This window comes from Apis mellifera, linkage group LG13 (assembly GCF_003254395.2).
Source record: "Apis mellifera strain DH4 linkage group LG13, Amel_HAv3.1, whole genome shotgun sequence".
NCBI lineage: Eukaryota > Metazoa > Arthropoda > Insecta > Hymenoptera > Apidae > Apis > Apis mellifera.
The window spans coordinates 7,744,762-7,756,298 of record NC_037650.1 but is presented as its reverse complement, the minus strand read 5'-3'; the positions used below and the strand labels follow the sequence as shown (position 1 = coordinate 7,756,298).

Here is an 11,537-nt window from a genome sequence, read left to right as displayed (position 1 = left end):
ATTTCCTCTTTATTAAAAAGAGGAAATATCTCGTAAATAGATAATATATTCATCGCGCATTGAAATCCTTAGTAAAGAAGAATCTTTCTCTCTCTCTCTTTCTCTCCCTCTCCCAAGAAATACTCGGAACAATTTAAACATCGTAATATCTTTATTTCGTTAATATTTTTGTTTTCCTTTGATGGACAACAAAGGAAAGAAGGAACAGAATTTCCAAGAAATAAATTTCCTCGTTCGTTTCCGAGAAATTTCACGCGTGTAAATACAGATAATTTTTCCGCGAACTCGATGATTCCAAAACAAAATCTCTCTTTTTCCCGTCCGTCATTTATTTACATTATTATTTAAAAGGTGTACGTACACGTATTTGTATGAATAGGGTGAAAAGTTATGGTGAGTGGAGCGACCAAGGACGGCCGAAGGTAACCGAACGTGGCCGAGTGGGGAGCGGAGGAGGACTGGGCGCGATTTTTGAGAGTGCAATGGCGCGACGACCACTTTCGACGCCAGTGGCAACCCGCGGTCATAATTAAACGGTGTGTTTCGATGAACGTTGCACGCGATATTCTTCCGATTAGACGTGCAAGCAAGAAACGGCCAACGAGGCAGCCGTTCGAAACTTTCGTGGAAGTGTCTACACAGCGTCGCAGCGTTGTGGAACCTTCGTTCCTCTCCTCTCTCTCTCTCTCTCTCTCTCTATAAATATATGTGTCCATCTCTCTCGCTCCAATTCGTCCGTCTCCTCGTACGTGTCTCTTTGTCTCTTCCCCTCTCGTCTTAGCTGCTGTCTCTGTCTGTTACCCAAGTTTGGAAGCGCAGGGAGGCACGACCATAGGCGATAGGGATTTGTGTTAGAGGGCCGCACTGCCACTGCTCTGGAAACTGCTGATTCGAAATTAACGAAAATTAATTGGCAACGTCGCGATATTAATTCCCGAGATTAATTCCCCAGGACGTAGTGCTAATTGATATCTCTCGGTGCCAGGAGCGAGTGAGAGAGAGAGAGGAGCGTTGGTTGCCAGGGAGGGGGCGGAGGGAGATGGAAGAGAGAGAGAGAGATCCACAGCTTATATCCACGGCCATATCCTGAAACGAATGTTCGAATCTTGATATCAACATGAGTTATCCTTTTTTTCGATGGGGGGAGGGGAAGTGGGAGGAAGAGAACAAAAAAAAAATTCGAATATTATTTCGTCTCGCGGCTAAAAACGAATATTGGACCGATTGGTTGACCGATCGTGTACGGATGAAAATCGATTTTAATCATCAGATCCCATTTCCCCTAAGTAACAATACCGAAATAAAGGAATCGTTCTATGAGAAGGAATAGGAAAATTTGATCGTTCGGACGAATATCAATTTTAATCGTCGGATTCCGTTCCTCCTTCTTCCTCTCCCCGAATAAGAATATATTGAAATAGGGAGGGATGGTTTAGCAGTGGGAAAATTTGCTCGAAAATTTGCTCGACTCTTGAGGACGGGACGCGCGTTATATGTAAGCGTTCAAAGAGATCACGATGCTTCTCGTTAGTCGGGGTTAATAAGGTAGAACGAGAGTTTTAGCTATATTTAACTTGACACTTACGTAACTTGCGGTCGCGCCATTCCCGTTTAATGCGCTTGTAAATGATACGCGCATTCTTGGTAATCGTCACTATGCCTTCTTTGTAACGATTCAGGAACTTCTTTCGACGGTGTTCCTTCGATTTTTCTTTTTTCCGTTGGAAATCTCTGGAGAAAATGCATCTTAAACGGTCGATGGATGCATTCGTCCAGTATCGTATCGTATTTACGTTGGTGAAAGAGAAAGTGTTAGTTTCTTTTCTTTTCTTTTCCTTTTTTTTTCTTTTTCGTATTCAGAATTAACGATATTCCTTGCAATTAGAATCTAACGACGACGCTTTGTCCGGTTTACGACTTCTTAGCGAGCAACGATTCAAATTGTTTGGACAATAATTTCTTACAATAATTCTCGTACGAATGTACAATTTGTCTAAAAACGAATATTGGACCGATTAGTTAGAATTGGTTAACAATTATACAGTTTAACGTATCAGATGACGCTAAGAATTCTTCTCCAATTATTTTTCCAAACTCTTCGAAATGGATAGAAGAACCTAGCAGACGAAAATATTCCAAAAAACCAAAAAAAAAGAAAAAAAAGGAAAAGAAGCACATAGCTCGCTAAATTCCAATTGCAAGAAAATCCCCCAAAGGATCCAGCCAGGGATTTAATCGATCCCCGGCAATCAAATATCAATTACCAGCGTGCAACGCGATAAATTGCAAGAACGTAGGGGGGGAAGGGGATAGGATAGGCGGACGTGTCTCGAAACAAAATCGTAATTAATTCGTCCAGCAGGGTGGATAATGAAGACGAAGCGGAGGATCGTCGCGTATTCTCATCGAAGGAGGGAAGTGTCGCCGGCCCCGGTGTTTATAGCCGGATAAACCACCGGGACTGGTGGTCGACAATTAAAGTTGAAAACTGTTCGGGCCCGGGGACGTTTTACGTCGGCCAAGACGGTCGACCTCGTAAAACCTAATATAATTAAACATAAAAATATCCCGCGCCGCCACCGAGGAGAACCCGAACCCGAACCCGGCCCGCCTGCCACTGCCTGAACGAGGCAAAGTGAATAAAAAGTGCTCTTTATTACAATGAGCTTTAATTAACGCGCGCGCTCGCTCTCTCGCTCCCTCCTCCCCCCTCGCGATGACTGCTCGCGTACCGCGCACTTTCTCAACTTTAATTTACAGCGTCTGAAAGCGCACCCGCGCGCGTTCGTTACATCGTTGCCATAAAGCATAGACACATAATTATGCGGCGCGCGGGGTGAACGAACGCAGGACGCTGATTCGTCTACAGGGCATTAAATCCTTTTGTGAAACCCGCGCCCCTCCCCTCTGTTCTTCGTCACGGTGTCTATGTCTTCTATGCTTTACGGAGTTCCGTGAACGATCGTCGAATCGGGAAAAAGGAAATTTGGATATTTTTTATTTTATTCGAGAACGGTGGAAATTTTTTTCGGGGGTTTCGGAAGATTGTTCGATTCGTTTAATTGAAATTATCGTCATGAGAAAAAATTTAGAATGTTTGGAGAAAGATTTTACACTTATGTCGTTCTAATTTTCGATAGGTTTGGATAGGTTAGGATTTTTGGTTATATTGTTTATATTGTTTCTGAGAAGATAGAAATTTGTATTCCTACGCGTTTTATTATTTCATTCTTAATCTCGGATCTTTGCGCGCATCTTGAAATGAGTCCACTTAATCATTCTTATAATTTGTTCCTATTCTCACTGTTCGCATGACTCCTTATCGAACGATCTACGAATATAAAATTACATTACATTATCGTTTTACACGTAGCTTTGCAAGACGGTTGAAAAAATTTATGAACCTTTACAAATTGTAATTACGTATATATTCGCATGCTTTGTAAATTGAAATGAAAAATAACTCGTTGTCAAAAAACAATATTTCAATCAACTCGAAGCACGAAATTTTACGTAATAACAAGGCATACTTGCACAATCTTGGACAAAATTCTGAAACACAATTTTAATTCCTCTTCTGGAAAATCATATTTTCTTATCCAACCACGTCAATCCTCGGAAAAATCTCGATCTCTCGTGTAAACTCCCCGTAATTTCTCTTCCTGGAACAGAAATCGGTAACGTGTCGTCCAACTTTTCATTACGTCAATTCACATTTCCAAATCTTCTCAATCTTCTCAAACGTCTCCATCGAAGCGCGATAAAACGATCCACTCCGCCGATCGAAGGTGCAAGCGAGGAAAGAGAAGAAAGAAAAACTCCGTTGGAGGAGAGATACAGAAATTGGTGGAGCACGCGTCTCGCGCGCATCTCGATCGGTGGATTTTAAAGTAATAAATTTCTCGTTGCCGGCCGGTCGATGCTTCGCCGTCAGGTTATGCGCGAAAGTTGAAATTTATGCCACGGTTGTTTATGATCGGCCAGTGATAAGGGATCTACGGACGCATGACAAATGATCCCGTAATGAAAAGTGAAAGATACTGCGCGTAGTGGGTCCCCTTCCCTCCTTCCCTCCTCCTCCCCCCCAGTTGTGCATAAATTTCAATGATTTAACGCGTCGCGCGTGTTGCCGCGCGTATCCCCTCATTGAATATACAGGGGATCGATAAAAGCGAGGCTCGAAATCGACTCGTGGCGGCGAAAAGTCATCGATCGAGGCGCGTGTAAACGTTGGTGGCGTGGCCGTTTTCAGCCGGGTTTCACTTCGGGTCGAGGCGGCCGCGATCGCGATCGATCGCCGAGGAAAGCGAGCCGAGCGTGGATTTAATCGTTGCCGGCCGTCTTTGCGCCGAGGCAGAAGGAACGTTTAATTTCTTTTGTTCGGCGGGGGAATGGGCAAGCGTTATGCAAGGATGTGGTTGCGCAAGGATATAGTAAGGTAATAGCATTGCGCGAATCGTGGGTACTTATGAGTGTGCTCGAGGTAGATGTTTGCTCGGAGGTGGATGGAAATTGTTCAGGGGCGACTTCCGTCGTTAATGATCCGCTCGATATTGTTGTAGATGGGAGATTTAAAAAGTGGAATTGAGACGCTGCAGGGATCTTACGAAATTAGTTTCAACGCGTTGCTCGAACGATCTAAGTACACGTAGAAAATTACTATTTAATTTTTCCATCTAACCTCTACATTGTCCCTTCACACCAGTATCTCTATTGCAAGATCGAAGGATGATGACTTTTTAGAAAGAAAGGAGAGGAAAATTTAAAAAATATTCGCACTAACTGCGACAATTATCTCTATTTCTAGGAATCAATCATCTAACACACCCTCGCATCCTACGTCGACCGAAAAATCCTTAGAAAGAGTTGAAAGGAGAATCGAGAGGTTGTGTCCCCGCAATCACGTGGCGCGATATCGATAGCCGGCCGGGCGTGCATGCAGGTTTCGAAATAGCGATAATCCTAGATTGGCCGAGTGACACTGTAATCGTTAGCGAAACGATCTACTCGGTACTGCGGCAGCAATGACCACGTCGTAGCACGGAAATCGTCGTGAGGGGGCGGCCCGATCGATGGCGAATAACGGTGGAAACGCTGGCTAGGCTCCGGTTAGGTTAGGTAGGGTGCTTAGGTGTTACAATGATTATCCGAGAGGGACAGCGAAAGGTAATTATGCCCGATAGAATCGGCGGGCGGGAGCGAGACGGTTGTATACTTTGCGCGGGGGAAGAAAGCGAGATGGGTCGAGGCGGGGCGCCGCCGCCGCCGAGAAAGACGGCGAATCCTCGTAATTACCTCGAAGTGAGCCGCTTTCGGCTTCGCCCGAGCCTTCGAAACTTGGGGAATAAATAGTGTTCCGTATTACCGATCCGACTTTACGAGGTCAACGGAGGGACTGCCACGATCCCGTGGAACAGTTACGTTCGATCGAACGCCTCCATTTTCATCGGGACGTGTTAATTCGTGGAACCTTGCCCCCGATTTCCGCCGTCTTTCTCTCTCTCTCTAAAATCCTTCCATGTTTCTTTCGTTTCTTTTTTTTTCTTCTTCTTCTTTTCCTTTGCGACGATGTAACGGTAGATAGGGAATTCTAAAATAAGAATAATTTGGAATTTTTCGAGTTTTACGAAGAACGCGGAGAGAAAGGGGGAAAAAAAAGACACGGAGGAATAAAGTGAATGAAAGTTTGTTTAAATATTCTTCGTGTGGTGAATAATTTCGTATATGAAAAAACACGCTGTTCGAAAAGTTCTCGTCTCTTAAGGTACTTAAAAACATCGGTCACATTCCAAACGGCTAATCGAATTTCCAGGAAGCATCCTTGGGAAAAAAATCCGAGGAACGGAACGAATCGCGAATCATTAAATCCTCTCCTCTCGGGAGACTCATCATCATCTTCCTTCGAAGTATTAATCAAATTTAACGCCACTTTTCTCATTTTCTCTCCCTCTCTGTCCACGATCTAACCGGCACGACACTCTGTACCGTTCGATTTTCTTCGCGAAATCGCCTGTCCGCGTGATTCGCATACCATTCGCGATAAACCATCGCCGTCGGTTGAAACGCGATTCCGTTCGCGCGTTAACGGGATACGTCGCGTTAAGAGGATCGTGGAAGAGGGAGAAAGAGAGAGAGAGGGAAAAAAAAACAAAAAAGAAAATCTTCTATTCCCCTCCTTCTCCTCTTCCGATTCGATCCAATGTTTCAGAGCGCGTCGATTAAACGATACAAAGTAACCAACCAACATGCGATTCAATCTAGCGCGAGGAAAAAAAAGAAGGAGAAGAGAGAGAAACTTGTAAAAAAAAGAGAGAACGAAGCGGTATTAAGCTGACTGTTGGTTAAGAGATCGCGTATAATCAGGGTCAAAATGGCTGTCGACGTCGAGGGATAATGGGATTCTTTACGAGGCGTTTATCGATCCGTTTTCTAGTCGTAGAAAACCTCGGCGAACCGGGCGACGAATCGGGCGAATATAGAGGGAACCCGGTAGAGGAAAGGCGTCCAAGTCTTACTCCGCCCAGTCTGTCGTCGGTTAAGATTTAATCCGTTAATCTATCCCGAGTAATAAGGAATCCATAATGAGTAGAAGCGAGCGCGTATCTCTCTTTCTCTCTCTATATATATATATATATATACACGTTGGTCGAAGGGTTAGAAGAAGAGAGAGGAACGGAGCGGTTACGCGGTTCACGGGAGGAGAGGGCCGAAAGGAGGGAAAGAGAAGCGGCGCGGAATGGGTGGTCGCGGGATGTGGGGGTGATAGAATTGGTGGGGCGAGGAGGGGTTATGGTAGGGGGTTAATTAAGCCGTCCTAATATAACTTCTCCTCGGCCCCCGAGTTATCGAGTATTATTCCGCAAATGTGTCGACCTCAAAGACAATGCCATTCCGGGAAAATTTATTTGTGTCGCTGTACACTGCCATCTCTACCGCCTCGAAACAAACCCGACGAAACTTCTGCCAGCCTCGCGCAACTTAATTAAACCGACCGTGGCCGCGTCGTCGGTCCTGCACCGAAGTGTCGACTCTCCCTACATCCCTCCCTCCCTCTTTCTCTTTTCTACATTTTCTTTTTTTTTCTCCCCCCTTTCTTTCCTCCTCATCCCCCTTTACCTCCTTCGCGATATATATATATACTTTCGCCCTCGCTTTGGTTCGCGTTGCGTGGTTTATTATTCGCGGTCGATTAGAATTTTCAGAGCAGATGCGATAGTTTAATTAAGGGAAAGGGGGTGTTGAGATGGAGAAACCCTATATGTCGCAGCAGTAATTTGGAAATTTGGAACGAAGGAGGCATAGAGACGTGGAAAAAGAAATTGAAACGAACAATAATAAAAAAGAAGAAGAAGAGAGAAACAGGGAATCAGTCACCTAGATTCCACCAAAAGAAAGGAGAAAAAAAAAATAAAATGAATCATCTCATTCGACTGCCAAATCTCCAACCCCCTTTCAACAACAAACGTCGCTCCAAAGAAAAGAAAAATTCATCGAAACTGAGAAAAATTTTTGTTTAAAAAACCGATTAACACACGAGAACTGGAGGAAATCGGTATTCAAATTCACCCTTATAGGGAAGGTATAGAGTGTCTGTACTGTAGGCTCGAATTACGGGGAAGGGATGAAGGGACGGTGTCGGGCAGAGGGTATATATTGGTATTGTTGCCTCGGTCGGCCATCACGTTCGTGCCAGTAATTATGTGCTGACGTTTTCCTCGGTAACCGTCGTCCAAGTCGTCCGGCGTGGAGATGCTCTTCCCAGAAGTCATCAGCGAGCCGTTCAACGCATGTTAAGAGATCCACTTGTCGTTTGTACGAGTGGAGGGTAGAGAGAGAAGGGGAGAGGATGATGGAGGGAGGTCGAGGGAATAAATTATTATTACCCTGGTAAATCCGGTCAATCTCGTCGGGCGATGAGTCGCGATGACGAGGAACGCGCCGCCAATCGGGCGCAATGGAGATGCATGGGAGTGCGTTAATCCGCGCAGAATGTTCCGACACTTGACATTTCCTTTAATAATGGCGTCTTCATTCGTTGAACCGCAAGTTCAAGTTAACTCGAAGGAAGCTCGAGGAGCGAGCGCATACGCGCATGCGCGCATGCGCGCGCGCGGGTTCTTTAAGATCTGTGGAATTCGTACGTGGAACTCGAGGTTTCAATTCGCTTTTTATCCTCTGGTGGAAAATAATATCTGGATGCCGGGAATTCTTCTTACGTTTGAAAGTTTCCACGAAATACTCTCTCGGGATTTTGATCACTTTTCGGTATTCTCTGAATCCCTGAAGTGGAAGAAATATCCGTCGAATGTATTTGGAATTGGATTTTTTTCCCCCTCCCCTCTCCATACGTAGAATTCCACGTAGATGATTTGGTTGTGTATTGTGTGCTATCCGAAATTTGTTTGACTCGTACATTCTATATCGATCTTATCGAAGAGAAAGATACGTGGATACGAAGAGGAAACGTTTAAGAAAAAAACGTTTGTCGTTGAACGGTATAGAGCGTTATTGTTTTACGAAGAAAAAGTGATGATTCCATGACCACCGCTATATATAGAAAACTAATTATCCCAGAAATATTCTCCAACTTTTTATACGCTGTCTCTAGAAACATCTGACCGATGCGACTCATCCATCCTCGACGTATCAAGTAATAAATAAAATTGAAGATAATCGTTTTCCAACGTGTACACAAATAGACGCAAAACTCGGAGAGATTTTCATCATAATTTCCTGCACGAACGTCTACAGTGAATTACAACCGAACGTGTGCACGCGTGAAATCAATTACAACGAAAGGCGAAGACGTTAATTAATCGATACCCTTTAACCATACGAAACACTTAAAACAAATAAATGGATTCCCTAAGGACAACCGGATTATCTTATGCGCGTGTACGCGTGTGAGCGCACGCAAGTGTGTAATAAATACGAAGCAAATGCAATTTTGAACGTCAATTCCCCGATAAGAATCGTTCGTGGAGAAAATAGGAGGGACGTTATTACGATTCGAATATGTGTTACGATGAAAAATGCCGAGGCGAATTAATATTCCTCCTCTCTCTCTCCCTCTTTCATTCACTCACTCTTTTCTCTTCTCTTCTCTTCTCTCTCTCTTTCTTTCCCGTCGCGAAGACCGAATGAAAATTGATTCGACATTGATAGTCACGTTTCACAGCCTTGACGATGATAATGGAGAAACCTCGGTACCGATTAACCTTTTTCCTCGCGAACTATATTGACCAGTACCTACTTACGGTCGTAGAGCGTTATGTGCCGGGGATGTGTGTCTGGGCAACGAAGCTAGAATAATCGTCTTAGAACCGCGAGGAGGAGAGCCGGCAGTATCGTTGGAACATCTAGAATTACGCTCATTAACACCGAGGCATCTGCTAATGATCTTACTTGGCTCCGGATTGTGTAACTCAAGGACTGCGCGGAAATCGGTCGCCGTGTATAATAAGCCTCCTCGGAATAATGTTATTCCTTATACGAATTACGACGTACTCCCGTTGCCTTCCAACCAACGCGCCGACTACTTATAAATCAAACGTTCCTCCTCCGTGTAAGAGGAGGAAGGAAGAAAGGAAAAGAAAAAAGAAGGAAAAAGAAAAAGACTCGGACAATTGCCTCCTTCTCTCCTCGTTCAATCCACGCGAGATTGGTTTATCCTTGTCCGGTTAATTTCTTGCGACACGACAACCACGGGGTATATAATTGGACGAGGTTTGATACTCGAACAGATGGATAGGAATATTCGCTGTTGTTGTTTTAATTAATATCAAGATGATGGAACGAGATCGGTTCGGATCGCCCCGCGAGACTCGAGATTAATAATTGATAAGGGAGATGCATGACGATAAGATGAATCGAGGGAATTCGAGATAACGTCGCAGATGTAGTTTTCGATTCCGCGTGTATCACGCGTTTCACGCGGAATTCTGTGCAGACAGAAGAATTATTTATACCTGAGTTTTCGAACGGGTTAATCGAAACATAATCTCGAATAATGCACGGAATCTGTTAACTTTATCCGATATCGAGAGTTAATGTACACGTATAATATTTCTTCCAGCGGCGGCAATTTTTCAAACGCGTAATAAATCAAGCGCGCGGATAATAAGAAGAGGAAGAAGGAGGAGGAAGAACAAGAAGAAGAAGAAGAAGAAGAAAAAAGAATTATATAGAATCAATTATAAAAATAGAATGGATTCTATAAAACTTGGGATACGAGCATAGAAATTATTTTCCTCTTGAATACAATGAAGAATGCAAAAGGAATTAATTACAGAAATAGAATAAATTTCTGTAAAAAAGAAAAAAAAAAGACTTAAGAGAGTAATTAAGATATCCATCGCGCAAGATCCGCGCAAATCGTATATACGGCCGTTCGTGTCATAATTATCGTCGACTCTGGCGTCCTTGGACGCCGCGACGACGTTGAATCGCATTAAGCTAATCTCGTAGTCGCGCCTAGACGCGCCGCGTTAATTTCCATGTCTTTGATTTTTGGCAAGCGAGTTTTCAACGCGCCCCAATCCAGACACCTCTCGCCGCCTCTTCTCCCCCCCGACACCTTGAACGCCCCGTGGCACTTTTGTCGCACGCGTAGGATTTCGACGTGAAAGAGGCGCGCGAGGAATCGCGCCGCTCGCTTTTGCCGAACCGAAACACTTTGTCTCGACGCGATCTAATAAAATCCCTTCCCTTGGATGAGAAGGCTAATATTATTCCACCCTTTGACTTGTTTTCACCTAATTGACGGCAACTCGCTTTTCGCGCGCGTGTAGCGAGCACGATCGGGGCAACAAAGGAGAATCCTTTGTGCCTCGCCTTCATTTTTAATTTCTTCGATTTAATCCCATCGAGAACGTTCGAACCTTCCCCGAGAAATATCCATTACGAATATTTTCATTCACGAATCCGAGAGAATTTAGAATTTTTCTCTAACTCGGTTGGACAGGATTTTTTTTTTCTACAAATCTTTCCAATATACGAATATACTCGTCGAGTTTCTTTTACGATTCGTCGGATTTATTTTTACGATTCTATATCCCTCCTCCAACGAAACGAACGATCGAATGGTGGATCGTGTCGAAGGAAAATCGAGGCGCGAATCGGACGAATATCGATGTAGCCCGAGGTGCCTTAGGAATTGCGGACGGCCGTCAGAGATCGTTTATCAATTGGAATTATTGATCATGGGGCGAACGGTAGCCTAATTTACAGAGCGAGAACGAACAGGGTCGGCTTAGGGTGGCGGGGCGTAGGGCAGAATGACACTCTCTTGGTAATCCCCCTCCTCCCCTCCCCCCCTGCCCTCCCCTGTCGTTTCCGACCAACGATCAGGAAAGGAGAGGGGCCGCGATGCCTCACGGTACTATCGATCATTCGGCAGGCCTCATAATTAGCAATTAACTATATCCATTAGTCGGTGATATAATTACCATGTGCTCCTACTACCGACGCTTAACCCGCCGTCTGCACGGCACGGCGGACGTTGCGAGGGGCTGATTTTCGCGGCATTAGCAGGTACA

General features: G+C 44.5%; 1 protein-coding gene across 8 annotated transcripts in view; it reads left to right on the top strand.

Annotated features, from left to right (window-relative positions):
• LOC408435 (POU domain, class 6, transcription factor 2) overlaps positions 1–11,537 on the top strand; it is a 195,226-nt gene that overhangs the window by 118,682 nt on the left and 65,007 nt on the right. The gene's annotated exons all lie outside the window — the stretch shown is intronic.